Raw genomic sequence first — 15375 nt, forward strand, 5'->3', positions numbered from 1 at the left:
CCCTACCTCAAAAAAAACTTTTTTAAAATCAATTTATGAGAGACAGAATGGGCATGGCACAGACTTTTGACACTGCAAACAAATTCCAGATTCTTGTGACACTCTATCCATCTGGTAGACTTTGCATATAGCGCCTTTAACTGCTGAACCATCTCTTCAGCTCTAAATCAATTTAACTGTACCATAAAGACTTAAGGAATTTGCCTGCTGTGTTTGGTGTAGACTGTTCTTGGCTTTTACAAGTACTTCTCTAGTATAGGTTTCTCAGTTGAGGTAATCACCAATGTCCTATCCCTGAGCAAATCATAGCAAAATACAGACATATTTTTAATCAGTCCTCCTCTTAATTAATATTAATGTATGCAATATATGCTCTGATTATACTCTCTACCCCCCAAATAAAATATTTTTTCATTTCACAAAGGTACTTACACACACACATTTTTCTCACAAATATGACACCTCTTGTCAAACTAAATTTTTTACTTAAACAATATGAGATTCTGCCAAACCCATAGCCAGATTTTTCCACACTCCTTTCTTACACTCAGTTACCCCAAGACCCACAGTCCTTAGCTAGTTGTATGGTATACTTACAGTTTTTATTCAGTCAACTTTTATTTATTAAGATATACTCATTAAGTTCTAGGTGATGGCTCCCAGTAGGTAAAACTCAGAGATATGACAAGGAGCAAGGTAGACATTTTACTGCATTTATTTGAGATTTTGACAGTGTTGGAGTCAGTTCCACATTGTTGGGATGAATCCAAACCAAGCTCAGTGTAGGGGAACAAAGGGTTTATCTCAAGCTTACAGATTCAGGGGAGGGAGGATCTCCATAAGTGGCAGAAGAAGCTGCTTCTGTATATTCAGGCAGAGAGAAACCATATCAATCACCAAACACCAAAGAAAGCAATAAGCGCCAAGCCAGCAGCAGACAGTAGGGGCCAGACAGAGCTCACACTGCTCTACATATATTTTTTCATGGACATCAGATCTGACCCCAAACACACCTTAGTGCTGGACCCCAGTGACACCTCCTCCAACAAGGTGGCTAGAGACCCAAATTATAAGCTTTAATAAAACACCTGAGTCTATGGGGACATACACTCAAACTACACCAAGTAAATGATGAATTGTAATATCATGAGCCACACTTTGTTATCATAGTTATGAAGCACATCATGACAGGTACAATTAGTCAAAGTATCAGAGAAGATTGGCTGAATTTGAGCTTGGCTTTATCTTTTCTAAGACACCATGAAACTAGGCAAGCTTTATAGCATCTCACTCCCTGGTTTTGTCCTACATGCTGTACACTGAAATACTCCTCCCTGGTCCAGTAAGGACTAGCTCTATGACTTCCTGTCCCTCAGGGATCCTTTGGCTCTATCTCCTGAGTCACACTGCCCTTCTGAACACCATGGTTATGTTTTCTGGTCCTCCCCTTATATTCTCTTCTTCCTTGCAACTTTACTATTAATTTCACAAGATTACTTTACCCACTACCTTGTGTGTATCTTAGTCTTGTTTTTATTCCATTTCTGATCTCTTTGGGTTTTCAGTTGGATTATGGTATTGAGAGAGCTTAGACTCCAAAACTTAGGAACAGAATATTACTGCAACTTTATATTGTTTCAAAGTTATCCAGAGAGCTGCTTAGTGCCCTGTATAAAACTATTGTTTTGATACTATAATTTCACAGATGAGGAAATTGCATGCTGATCACAGCATGATTCTAACAAATACCTGTCTGGATTCTTTTTCTGGTTCCATTACTGTTTGGTATTATTGCATGACCTTTCTGTGTCTTGATTTCCTTATCTGAAAATGAGAAAACAAGAACATCTACCATATGAAGTGATTTGGGAATTTATATAAAATACTTAAAAGTGTGCCGAGTGCATGTTGTAGGCACCCAGTAAAGATAAACTATCATCATTGTTATTATTCAGAGGTGTAAGTGAATATCTAAGCATACAGAGCTATTAAATTACAGACTCAAAATTTAGACCCATTTTCCCCATTCACTTAATGAAGTAGTGAAAGAATCATGCCACTCTGCTTTCTCAAAGAGGAACAGAATTTATTATCAATTTTTTTCTTTAGTTGTACACTCAGTTAATTATACTATTAACGTCTAATATACTCTCACTGTCTTGTTAGAATTAAATACATAGTCTCATTTTTATTAACTAATTTGTTTTTCTTGTAATTTTCTAATCACCTGTGAACTGCTCTACCAAAATTAAAGGCCAGGTACTTGGAAATATATCCTTAACAGATTATATTTTAACCACAATACTTCTGGTTCCATATACTAATACACCTTCTGTAGCCTCCACAACAAAGTGCGGAGTCTTTCCTGTTCCTACCTATATGTCTTGACTTAGTCTTAGAAGGCAAGAAGCATCATGGTTGCCATACTCTAGTCACCATGGTCATCTCAGATAGGCCAAAGGGAGAGAAATAATTTACTGAGTTTTATATTAATGGTGAGATTCTGAGGATCTATTGGACAAAAATTATTGCATTAGCCACTTTTTGAAATTACCATCTGCCATAGTCTACTATCTGATCACAAATTTGTATCTCTACTACATAAAAAACACATCGCAAGCTGTCCATATCCTGAAGATCCTCTATGATAACTGTGTTTTCAGAAGGAAAACCTTAAGGGGATGAAAACAATTGATGGCTCATGCAATCACAGGTAGGAGGTTGATTGTGGATATCCCCTGGGACAAGTACCATAAAATGGAAGCAGACATCATGTCTATAATGTCAAACTTATGAGAAAAATAAAAACATGAGTATTATAAGTATTTGTTTTGCTACACTTAAGTTTTGTTAATTTCAATTAATCTACCATAATGACTAAAAAACACATTTACTCATGTGTTTCCTCATCTTATCACCTTGTTTTCTCTATCTGGTTGCCATTATCATGAACCTCAGGTTGCTAACATCCCATTTTCCATGTGATAAAGTTGAATCTTTATTACTATCATTGACGGACATAGTCTGCTTCATTTCATTTGGCTGGTTTGTGACCTTGGTTTATTTATTCAACAGTGTACTTCCAAAGGCCACCCATAATGATGGTTGTCATTGAATTTTTTTGTTGATAATAAAGCAATATTTTACTGGATACCAACATCATAATTTCCTTTATCTCCTTGCTTTTGGAGGGCATTTCACCAAATTTTTGCTATTGTGATAAGGCTGACATAAAGAACCCTGGGTATGCCCAGGAGTGGAGTTAGTAGGTAATACAAAAGGCTGATTTACTCTTCTAATATTTAATAAGATTGTTTTTGTGTGAACTAGGAAGGATTTTGGTAAAAGTAATAGCATTATGCTCAAATTCTCATGACTGTAATTAAAATATTGAGACTTTAGATAATCTATACCTTTGCAAGATTCATGCCTGTCATTATAATAGCCTGTGATTTTGCAATTTTTAACCCCTATACTTGTACACATAGAAAAGTGGCTGTTGTTTTACTATTATGTATATTCATAGACAACCTGACCACCTATCTAGGTGATATGCCAGATATTCTGCAATTCTCCTAGCTCTTCAAGAGGGAGGAGGAAATGGAGCAGATCAGGATAGGGAGGCCAGACCTCCACAGAAAGTTTAGACCTAACAAAGTTATTTTCTATGTACTAATGATCTGAAAGTATAAATTTCATAATTTAACCAACTTGTGGTAGTTGGTTTATTTTGCAGTCTTAGAATAAAGATTAGATGTTTTATTTATTTTTAAGTGATCTTGCTTTACCACTATAGTGTGCTAAAGAGAAGTAGAGCTTGTGAGGTAAGCCACTGATGATGCAAAGCAGGTATGAAGCCAGATGCATCCAAAATGCTTATAAGTGAGCTTCATTATAGCAAATTGAAGAAAAGGACAGTAAAACCATTAATGGAGGATAGAAAATGCTAAGGTGTCTATATCTTATTTTGAATGAACTCAATTATATGCTATAATTGCAGATGTAAATTTAACCACTAGAAGGGGAGAAGTATACAACTATTGAATATTTTTAAAAGTAAAAATTGACCAATTAAAAACCCCATGCGATATCCATCTAATTCTTTAGTAAGCTATTGATCAGATAAGTAACATTAAAAAGGCACCAAATAGATCACTCTACTTACCAACTTATCTACATGTGGTAAAAGAAGTCATAATTTTTGTGCATTATTTCATATATATTTTAGCATCTTTATCAAGTGCTAACTTATTAAGAAATTACAAACATAAAATATAAGCCCCTAACATTTGTTTTTAAAATTTATTCATAAATAGTTAAGATTCTCCCATGAATTCCTACAACAAAACAATTCATTGTTCCTCACAAAAAGCAATGCTAAAGAGTACATTCAAGAGACTGGAGAAATGGTCCAACAGTAAAGGCACTTGACTACAAAGCCTAACGACCTGAGTATGATTCCCCAGTACCCACATAAAGCCAGATGAACAAGATGGCACATGCATCTGGAGGATATTTGCAATGGCTAGAGGCCCTTTCATGCCCCTATTCTCTCTCTCTCTTTTTCTCTGTTTTAAAATAAATAATAATTATTCTTTTTAAAAATTGTATACATTCAAGCCAGATGTAGTGGTGCACACCTTTAATACCATAACTTGGGAAGCAGGGGTAGGAATATCACTGTGAATTTGAGGCCAACCTGAGAATACAGAGTGAGTTCCAGGTTAGCCTAGGCTACAGCTGATAACCTACCTTGAAAACAGAAAGCATATTCATCAGTCTACCTTCTGTTTACTTTAACACCCAATACAGTGCCTATTACAGCAAGAAGACATACATTAACATTCAAATTTTAAGACAGAATTTGATGTTCCAGACATGCATTTCTTGGGATACTTTTACTTGACTCATCATCATTGTGTCTTTCCCTTAAGATGGTCATTTCAGATCACTAGAAATACTCTATAGCCCAGCCTGGCTAAGATGAGGGGGCTTGATAGAGCAGAGACCTGGAAGTTCAGGATATATGAGCAGCCAAGAAAGAGACCTGGCCACCTGGTAAACAAACATCTGTTTATGATCTTATTGTGGTAGGCCCTACACTCAGATTCAGGTGAGTCTGAGAGAGCACTGATTGGCTTGGGCTGGCGTCTGGCTCAGGAAAAGTCCAGCCATGACTCCACATTTTGGGGTTGAGCTAAACCAACCACAATGCCAGGATCAGATTTAAATTCCAGGAAAAAAGAACTCCCTTCCAGGTGGGGCTCAAGTTGTTTATGCAAAACAGATCTAGGTAACTCCTGTAAAGAGGAAAGAAATCCTTCATTGATATCTGGCAAAGCTGAGATTACAAGGGCAGACCCAAAGACATTCTTGAGTTTTTACTTTTGAGGCCCAGTTAACCTAAGCTGTCTCAACCTCTCCCCCCTCTTAATTTTGTATAATCGTCTTTTCCATCAATTGACCTTAGAATTGAGAAGGCAGTTCCTTCATTTGTGATACTTAAATCCTTTAGGATATATTTAGTGAGAGTTTCTATGACATATGACATTTTCTAAGCCAATAGATGCAACCAAAAACAGTTTAAATGGTATACCAGTGAAAAATTCTCCTAGTCTATTGGTGTTTTAGTACAGGAAAAAAATGTCTTAGTGTTCTAAGTATTTTACTTATCACCTTGCATCCAAGGAAATCCCAATGTGTACCTTCTAATCCAGCCTGGTGGTAGCCCGGGACAAAAGTTAGTATCAGAGCCACTGGGTGCCACCAGGGGCTACCCAATGTAGTTTTAGCCTCAGGGACAATTTACTTAGTAGCAAACCATTCTGATGGATGGTTGACAATGTTGTTCTGGTATAAGTCAAAAAAGACCCATTATTATTCCCACCATAAAGGAGCCTGTTGACTCAAGTGATCTTTGGTTAGAGTAATCCACATATGTGTAACCCTGATTTGAAAATAACCATCCTCATATCTTTGCTTGTTCTCTGTCCTCATGGAGCTAATAAGAAACCAAGTAATGGGTTTCATTATGGCATCTTCATACATAATTTTTGTTTATTCTTTTCTCCACTTATCACTCCATTCCTCTAACCCCCTCCTTGTACCCTTCCACCTCCACTAGTTCCCTTTCTACTTTCCCCTTTGTAAACCCTTTCGTCCATCTCTTTGTCTCTTTTTAGTTTCAAGACTTATTCCCACATTCCCATCCACATATAAGTACATATATAAAATTAAAAATTAGTATCTTCTTTTTCTTTATGGCTCAATATAATTTCACTGGGTATATGTACCACATTTTCTTTTCTATTCATTTGTTGATCATCTAGCCTGATTCTATTGTCTTATTATTATGAATAGTAAATTATCAAATATGAATATGTCAGTGGCCTTGTGATATGATTAAGAATCTTTTAGGTATATGCTTAGTGGTGGTATATCTGCGTAATATGATCAATGGGTTTAGAACCCACAATAGGACTTTGGATTTAAGAGCTATAACTTGGGGACAGTCCAACTTAAGTATGCTTCCCCTTTTTACAATGTACTGAACTCATGTTTTGAAGTAAATGACTTAAGTTTTCTGGAACTTAGAGTCTCATCTATATAATAGGAAGTATAAGATCTATCAAATAATTGCAACAAGAATATGGAAGTGTTTCACTTTATTATGCATTCAGTGCAGTTACTACATGGCCTTTACCACATCAGCATTGTTATAAGAAGGCAAACTTTTGTCAATTGCTCTTCTATTCCTTATGATCCTAGAGAAGTGTAAAATAAAATCTATAGAAATAAAAAGAAGGAAATATTTAGTTAAGAATAGACAAATAAATTGCAGGGGGCAAGGGACTTGGTATGCTTAGACACTTGGTACCAGTGGGCATTTCTGGCAGTGAGACAACACCCAGAATGATAGACATATGGCAAATTATGGGACTTCTTACTAAGCCAGATTAGCACATGAGATAGAACACACACACACAAACACATATATGAAAAATAAGAATTTAAGATAAAAAGAAAGCCACCCTATAACACAAGTTATACCTGCCCTTATCTAAAAATTGTACTAATTTGGGGGAACAAATTTACATGCCAATATATAGTTTAGCTCCTTGGATCTTCCACTGTGTGGAATATGAAACCTGAATTGAGAAAGACTATTGTTTCCCCTTTCAATATTACATTCTTATTTTTTTTCAATTTTTTTAGTATGCTTCTCTCTATCTCTCTCTTTCTCTCTGTGTATATATACATGTCATTGACACTACATATGCTGGGCTAGCTGGCTTATGGACTTACAGCAAGTCTCTATATGATGGTTGGAGGATAATGTTCTGGCATAAGTCAGAAGGGACCCACCATTGTTCCCAAGGAACTATCTCGCTGTAGGAGGTCTAAATTACAGAAGCTCACTGCTATATCTGGCTTCATGTGGGTTGTTGGTATCTGAACTGAAGTCATCATGATTGTGCAGCAAGTGCATTTATCCACTGAGCCATCTCCTTGGCCTTCAGTACTGTATTTATCATCTTTATAGTGTCTGCAGTATTATTCTTGAGCTCTTATGACATTATTATTCATTTTACATGTGTAGAAAATGAAGCTCAGAAAACTTATATGACTTTTTCAGTGTCAAAGAGAAAGAAGTAGAAGCTTTTGGACTTGAATACAACTGATATGAGTCAGAAACCTGGGGTATGCATTATATTAACAATGTTGGGCTACCTACCAGGTAGCAAAATCCTACATTCAAATGGAGCTTTACTAAATAAGTAAAACCTAAAAGCCATTTATCTTAGTTATTTTCATCCAGTGCTTCTACAATATTTGGTGGCTCAAAAATATTTTGCCTAATAATGTAATTATGTCATAAATACAGAGTTAAATCAGGTAGTGTAAGGAAAAGTACTTGTGAATTCAACATAAAGAACATGAGCTAAATATCGAAATTGCTTATCCATGTTTATTCTTCCAAATATCTAAAAGAAAAGTAAAAAAAAAAAAAAAAACAAAAAGAAAAAGAAAGTGTGGCTGAAAACTCAAGCACTAATCAGAATGAGCCACTGGACTTGTAAATGAGTCCATTGACAATCAATGAGATGAACAGTTGTTGGGCGCTGCCATTTTATTATGTAAGAAAAGTACACACAGTGTGTCTGACTAAAAGCTTCTGTAGTTAGCACTGATTTCCACATACTAGTAAGTGAAGCAGAAATCTTAGAAACCGTTGCACTATTAGTACTCATTACACATATTTCAAAATCATACATTAAAGGGAGTAATTAGATCTGCTGTTACTTAATGTGTCTAAAAATAATAATAAAACCAAACCTACCCCTCAAACCCTATTGCTTATGTGCTAGTATAGATATACAGATTAATTGAATAAGTCAATCAATATCAATGAGCTGGATTCTGAGAAATATTAGACAAATGAGCATCTGCCACAAAAGAAAGCAGAATGACTTTAAAATGCTATAAATGCAGCAGAATCTAAGTGTACATTTCCTCATAGTACTCAGTCATTGCAGAGAGTGCATATTGTGTAGTGTAAGTTGAAAAGAAGATAATACATCCAAACCATCATGTGTGTGAATGAGAAAATATAGCAAAAGACAATATAAGACAGAAGTAACAAAGAAATAGTAATAAGGACCAAACACTTTCAGGGAGAAGGGCCACATGGTATTCTTTGCTGTGGTGAGTACAGTGATCTGAGCACAGTAGGGACACAATCAATGGCATGACCAGTGGGCTCATAAATGTGGAGCATCTTGAAATTAATGATAGCTTTAACATGTCTGGAGCCTTGAACTTATAAATTGGTCCTTGGAAAGAATAAAAGGAGAAAAATATTGGGCAATCAGGAAGTAATGAAGATCTTGTTAAAATAGCTATCTACAAAAGTGAATTAAGTGAGTCCTTGGAAAGTCAGTCGGCATATCTACAAATCAGCAGGTCCAGCTGATACACCTTCTATCTGTGGGATAAAAGAAACTGGCAAGCATGCTAACTGCATCATTTACAGTTATTTTGGAATAACTGTGGGGATCTAGGGAACTGCAAGAGATGAAAAGAAAATAAAATATAATGTGCTACATACATTTATGAAAAAGGTGAAAGTGACCCAAGAAAAATTCAGTAATAAGTAAAGGTAAGGAAAAGAGAGATAATGTAATGGCCTACATAAAAATGCCATTTAGAAAATATATTTATATTGAGGTAGAACATTTTTAAATTAAAACATAAAGGGAAATTGAACACAAAAGAATTTAAATTTGAGTAACATTTCAAAGCAAAGTGTTTGTCTGCTTATAATCGTTTAAAGAAAAAAATCTGACATCAAACATGAATATCTAGGTAAAAAAATGTTTGGAAAATTGTAAATGATAATGATAAAAGATGAGCTATCATTTCCAACATGTCAAAAATGTGTCATTTTTAATTAGGTAAAAATAGTATATGTTCATGTAACAAAGTTAATAGAATGCCTATATGTGCTACACACAGTGCTATGTGCTGAAAACATTAGGGGGAGCAGACTCCACTTTCTGACCACTAAACATGAAGTGTTAAATTAGCATAGGAATTTGTATATAGTAAGCATGCAATCTTGCTGGCTGTAATTATTGCTAGTTATTAGCTTTATACAATAATTTTTACCTGGTAGAGAAGCTCTATTCATTTTTTTATTATTTGACATAATCATTGTCAAAATAATTATGTTTTGATAAAAAGATAAAAGGGACCATTTTGGAGAACTTCAAATGAGTAGGAACGAGATGAGGCACTGAGCTTACCCTCTTGCCCCACACTCCAGGGAGAGTGACTCATGGTTTCCATCAGTTCTAGAACCTTTATCCCAACGATGCACAAGTTTTAAAGATATTAATCACAACACACACACACACACACACACACACACACACACACACACACACACACATATATATATATATATATATATATATATATATATATATATATATATATACTTTTTTTTGAGGTAGGGTCTTACACTATTCCAGACTGTCTTGGAATTCATTTTATAGTCTCAGGGTGGCCTTGAACTCAAAGTGATCCTCCTACCTCTGCATCCCAAGTGCTGAGATTAAAGGTGTATGCTATCATACCTGGCTAAATCTTATACTTAATATACACATTGATGCATATAGTATATCTTTTCATAGATGCCTATAAAAATGGGGAACTCTAGTCCTAGTTTCTCATTATGTATGATTCATGTATATAGTACTGTAGACTGCATTGTACCATGAAACATTATTTCCAAAGTAACCTTAGCATCAAATGTAATTTCTTCTAAGTTGCTTTAAGTCTTTCCCATATGCTAGAAAATGGGAAGTATGTTTCCTATTCTACCACTCAGTAACCATGAAAATGGGTGCCTTCCTAGTGCTTGACACTAAAATAGTATAGAATATAAGATATTCACCAGCATTAATAATCATCTTTTTTTTCTAGGATATGCAAAATAATTGACTCGTTATTGTTAAATTTATGAGTTCTTTTGACTACCATTTCAAAAAATGTGTGTGTCTGAATGTTGGAATGGTTTTCTTGAGATGGGGTCCTATTCTTTTTTTTTAAAAAAATGTTATTTATTTTTATGTATTTATTTGAGAGCTACAGAAAGAGAAAGAGGCTGAGAGAGAGAATGGGCACACCAGGGCCTCCAGCCACTGTAAATGAACTCCAGATGCCTGCACTCCCTTGTGCCTCTGGCTAATCTGGGTCCTAGGGAGTTGAGCCTCAAACCAGGGTCCTTAGGGTTCACAAGCAAGCGCTTAACTGGTAAGCCATCTCTCCAGCCCCATGAGGTTCTATTCTTTACCTAAGGTTGGCTTTGAACTGTCTCTGTAACCCAGACTGGTCTCAAACTTACACCATTTTTCCTGTCTCAGCTTCCTAAGTGCTGGGATTACAGGTATGAACCACCATCTTCATTCCAGAGACTTTAAGATTTGGCTCAGGATTTTGTGTCATGCCACTTGGATATGAACAGTTTGACATTTGCTAGCTATGTGATTTTAGAATGATTCTTCCTTGCTCATTTCCACTTTTTAATCTGTAACATAATGCTATCCAACATGCATTGATCAATTACACCAGATGGGCCTCATGTATTACTTTATTATACATAATCCTTACAGAGATCATGTGAATTACCTTCCCTAACATACACAGGGAGAACTACCATCTGGAGTACTTTAATATTTAATGGCCAGTGGAACACACATTAGTTAAAACAGAGACCCATGATATGGGAAGAGGTCCTTTGACTTTAGAGAATGAACTTCCAGTCATTCTTGTTTATTGACTGTCATGGAGTAGGCATAAAAGTACCACAGGAAGGCAGTTTTCACAACAGCAGATACTCTGTCCTGCTCACTGCTACAGTATTCTTGAGCCCCTTGTATGTATTCACATTTAGTTAGTGTATGCTGCAAAAGACTCTCTTTTGGAAATACTTTGAGAACTTCATTCTCCCTTTCATTTGGATAATCAACCTTCCTTACATTGACTTGGCTGCAAGGATAAACTTTGGTAGGCACTTAGCTGAGCTGCAATTAATATTTATGATTAGTGAATTCACTGACTAAAGTTCATATCATGGCAATATACCCAAGCATTCCTCATAGATGTAGCGTAGCCACAAGCCTTGTAAAAATTTCTCAAGGCAGCTTTAATTTCCAGCATAATCCAGAAATATCTAACTTTTAAGGCTTCCTCCTTTCCTCCTGCATTTATTAGGAAACAAGCATAAAGCATCAGTCTATCCTAGATACTTCTGGACTTTGGTCTTGGTTTTGTTAATTATAGCTCAGTCTTCAATGTCAGGAAGCTCAGCATTAAATACAATACACACTTGCATAACCTATTTCTATCTCACAGTTTCTGATATAGCTATGTGCCATCTTTGATTATTTGGCTCTGACCTATTTATCTTTGTTTAAATGTTTTTCTTATATCTGTGCTTTTCAAGTGAAAACACTGAAATTATTTTAGTAGTATAGAAGTTCCCATATGTTATAGTTATCGTCTCCTGTCAAACACTGGCAAGAGGAATGTGACTATAATACCAATAAGCCCAGGCTCAACAACACACCTCCTCCATAAGGTTCAATTTCCAAAAGTGCCATCAGTTGGGGACCTAGCATTCAGAAAACATGAGTTTATGGAGGACACCTAATTCAAATCACCACAACATACAGTAGATAAATATATTACCCAATGCATGTGAATACTACAGTGGTAATACTGAATCTTCAGACTCAATTTCAGTGTGCCTATGACCATGGCAGCAATGTAATATCTTAATTATTACTCAGTGCTTATGAAAGTGGACTTCTCTGTCTGAATATCCCATTCTTCGTAGGCTTCTATGGCTCTGTTAGAACTCTACTAAGATGACATTCCAGGTGTCTTTTGTCTGTATTTTTCTTAGCCTTCTCATCTACTCCTTCTCATACTGCTATTTCTCCAACCCATTCAAAAACCTCAATACCCATGCCATCATCTGCTTAAATTAATTGTAAAATAAATCTATTTTCACTGTGAGATATAAATTCAACTTTATCATAGACAATAATTTTTTTAAATATTTTTTGTTCATTTTTTATTTATTTGAGAGTGACAGACACAGAGAGAAAGACAGTTAGAGGGAGAGAGAGAGAATGGGCGCGCCAGGGCTTCCAGCCTCTGCAAACGAACTCCAGACACGTGCGCCCCCTTGTGCATCTGGCTAACGTGGGACCTGGGGAACCGAGCCTCGAACCAGGGTCCTTAGGCTTCACAGGCAAGCGCTTAACCTCTAAGCCATCTCTCCAGCCTAATTTTTTTTTAAATTTATCTATTTCCAGTTTCAAATTCCAGCTGTTTAACTTGTTTCAATTTCTTGATCCTCTCAACAGCCTTAAAAAGCTTTTTCATGGGTGATGTTAAGTTTTCAACTGAAATGCTAGGAGTAAAAATATGACAATTTTCATGTTTTCAAATTTTACTCTTTTCTATGTTATTAGAAGTGACTCCCACATCCAATTCTATGAATGTAGAGGTAAAGGAGGAGGAAAAAAACAACAGGCAATGAAGAATACTTGATTCCCTATTAAGAAAGAACAGTATAATTTTTGCTGTCCCTATGAGGATAACAGAAATCAGTGGGTACCAATTGCAGGGATGAGGTCTGGGTCCCTCAGCTTGAGGAAAATGACACTAATACAATTTTCACCCTATAATGGCTATCTCATTTGATAAGCTTCCCTTCATAGGGAGTATTGGAAAAGATAATCATCTTTCAATAATTTCCTGACATCTAAGTTGGGGGAAACATTAGATAGTACACCTAAAGTGAATCTCAAATCATATATGTTAATGATGACAGCAATCTGACTGCAATGTCTCTGGGCACCATGGCTTTATTCTTCAGTTTCTTGAAATCCTTGGTGATAATACTATTTTCTTTCAAAACAAATGTGGTTTATGTCTTAGTCAACAGTATATCTAAGGTTCATGATGCTAGACATCTATTTATATATTAAACATTCAATAGGTTATAGGTATAATTTCAAAAGTGAAAGGAACATAAGAATAAATTTCTTTTATTTTTATTTACTTATTATTTGACAAAGAAAGAGAGAGAATGTATGGGCACACCAGAGCTTCCAGCCACTGAAAACGAACTTCAGATGCATGCTCATCCTTATGCATCTGGCTAATGTGGGTCCTGGGGAATAGAACCTGGGTCCTTTGGCTTTGCAGGCAAACACCTTAATCACTAAGCCATCACTCCAGCCCAAGAATACATTTCTTAATTTAGATATTTTTACTCATTCATTTATGCATTTGTTCAGACTTTTAATCTTCTGTTCACCCTACAATTACTTTGACCCTTACTGCCATATCAGATATAGGGTGATGCTTTGGTCTCTGGAGCTATGCAGAAAGATTCATAGGTTTTAAACTTAATTAGGACACCCTGACAAAGTTTCACAAATAAAGGGAATAATTTTTATGTGACCCTAGATTTTTTGTACTTTAGAAAACCAAAGTGAAATTTGAATCTTTCTTGAAAAATCAGATTGCAGATTACTACTGTACCAGGTACCAGTCAATGCTGGTAGACCAGCTCTATGACGGAAGGTCATTACCTTCAGTAGGCCTCTCTTTGTGGGATCACAATGACATTAGTTTTACCTGTATCTTCCTCTCATGTTCTCAATGCAACATGTATTCAGGTGGCTAAAAGCCTCTGGCATCTTTTATCTCCAAAGTAGAAGTTCCAAGGTAGAATTGTTTTTCCACCTGATAAATGTTTATAAAACTACTATCATTGCAAGGCCTAGAATTTCATGAAAATGAACTTTGAATTTAAAAGGTTAAGGATGATTAATGATTGCTAGAGGATATCTATTAGTTATTTCCAAGTTTTTGTGTCTTTCACATACTTTTCTTATCAATGCTTTCATCAACAAATAAAGCACAATGGAAATTTTTTCTACAATGATCAGTAGACCTTATAATTGATGAGTGCTGACCACATACCAGACACTCATGGTGTGTGTATTTTGCACATAATTTTAGCTAATAGTCATAAAACCCCATGAGGTAAGCATCCTTATCTCCATTTACTCTTGAAGAAAGAACCACTGTGTCAAGAAACATGCTCAAGCTCATACAGCTAGATTCTGCAAAGCCAGAATGGGTAATTCTACTATAGACAAGACATCTTCTTACCTGTTTCAGTCTCCAGTTTTAGGATGAATATATTGGGACTTAAAAATTGGCTTTGTATATCTGCCTAGGAATTGTGTCACTTCAGGTAGCTTTACCTATGTGTATAGTCACACAGCTGTGACAGAGAAAAACGTTTTGTTTTGTTGTCATAGTGGGGAAAGTGATGGCTGCAAGGCACTTGAGATGGCTGGTCATATTATACCGACTGTCAGGAAGTAAATGCTCATGAATGCTCATGTTCTACTCTATTTCTCCCTTTTGTTCAGTCCAGGAACCCAACTGATAGAAAGATGCTAACTACAGCTAATGTGGGTTTTCCCACCTCAGTTGGCCCAATCTAGAAAATCCCTCACAGACATGCTCAGAGGCATCTTTCTAGGTGACTCTAGATCTAATCAAATTGACAATCAAGAGTTACTATGATAGTTACTATTTTGGAAAATGTATTGGTTTAAAACTGTGTGTTGTGAGCCGGGCGTGGTGGTGCATGCTTTTAGTCCCAGCACTCAGGAGGCAGAGAGAAGAGGATCACTGTGTGTTCAAAGCCACCCTGAGACTACATAGTTAATTCAAGGTCAGTCTAGGCCAGAGTGAGACCCTACCTTGAGAAACCAA

Source organism: Jaculus jaculus, chromosome 7 (genome assembly GCF_020740685.1).
Source record: "Jaculus jaculus isolate mJacJac1 chromosome 7, mJacJac1.mat.Y.cur, whole genome shotgun sequence".
Taxonomy (NCBI): domain Eukaryota; kingdom Metazoa; phylum Chordata; class Mammalia; order Rodentia; family Dipodidae; genus Jaculus; species Jaculus jaculus.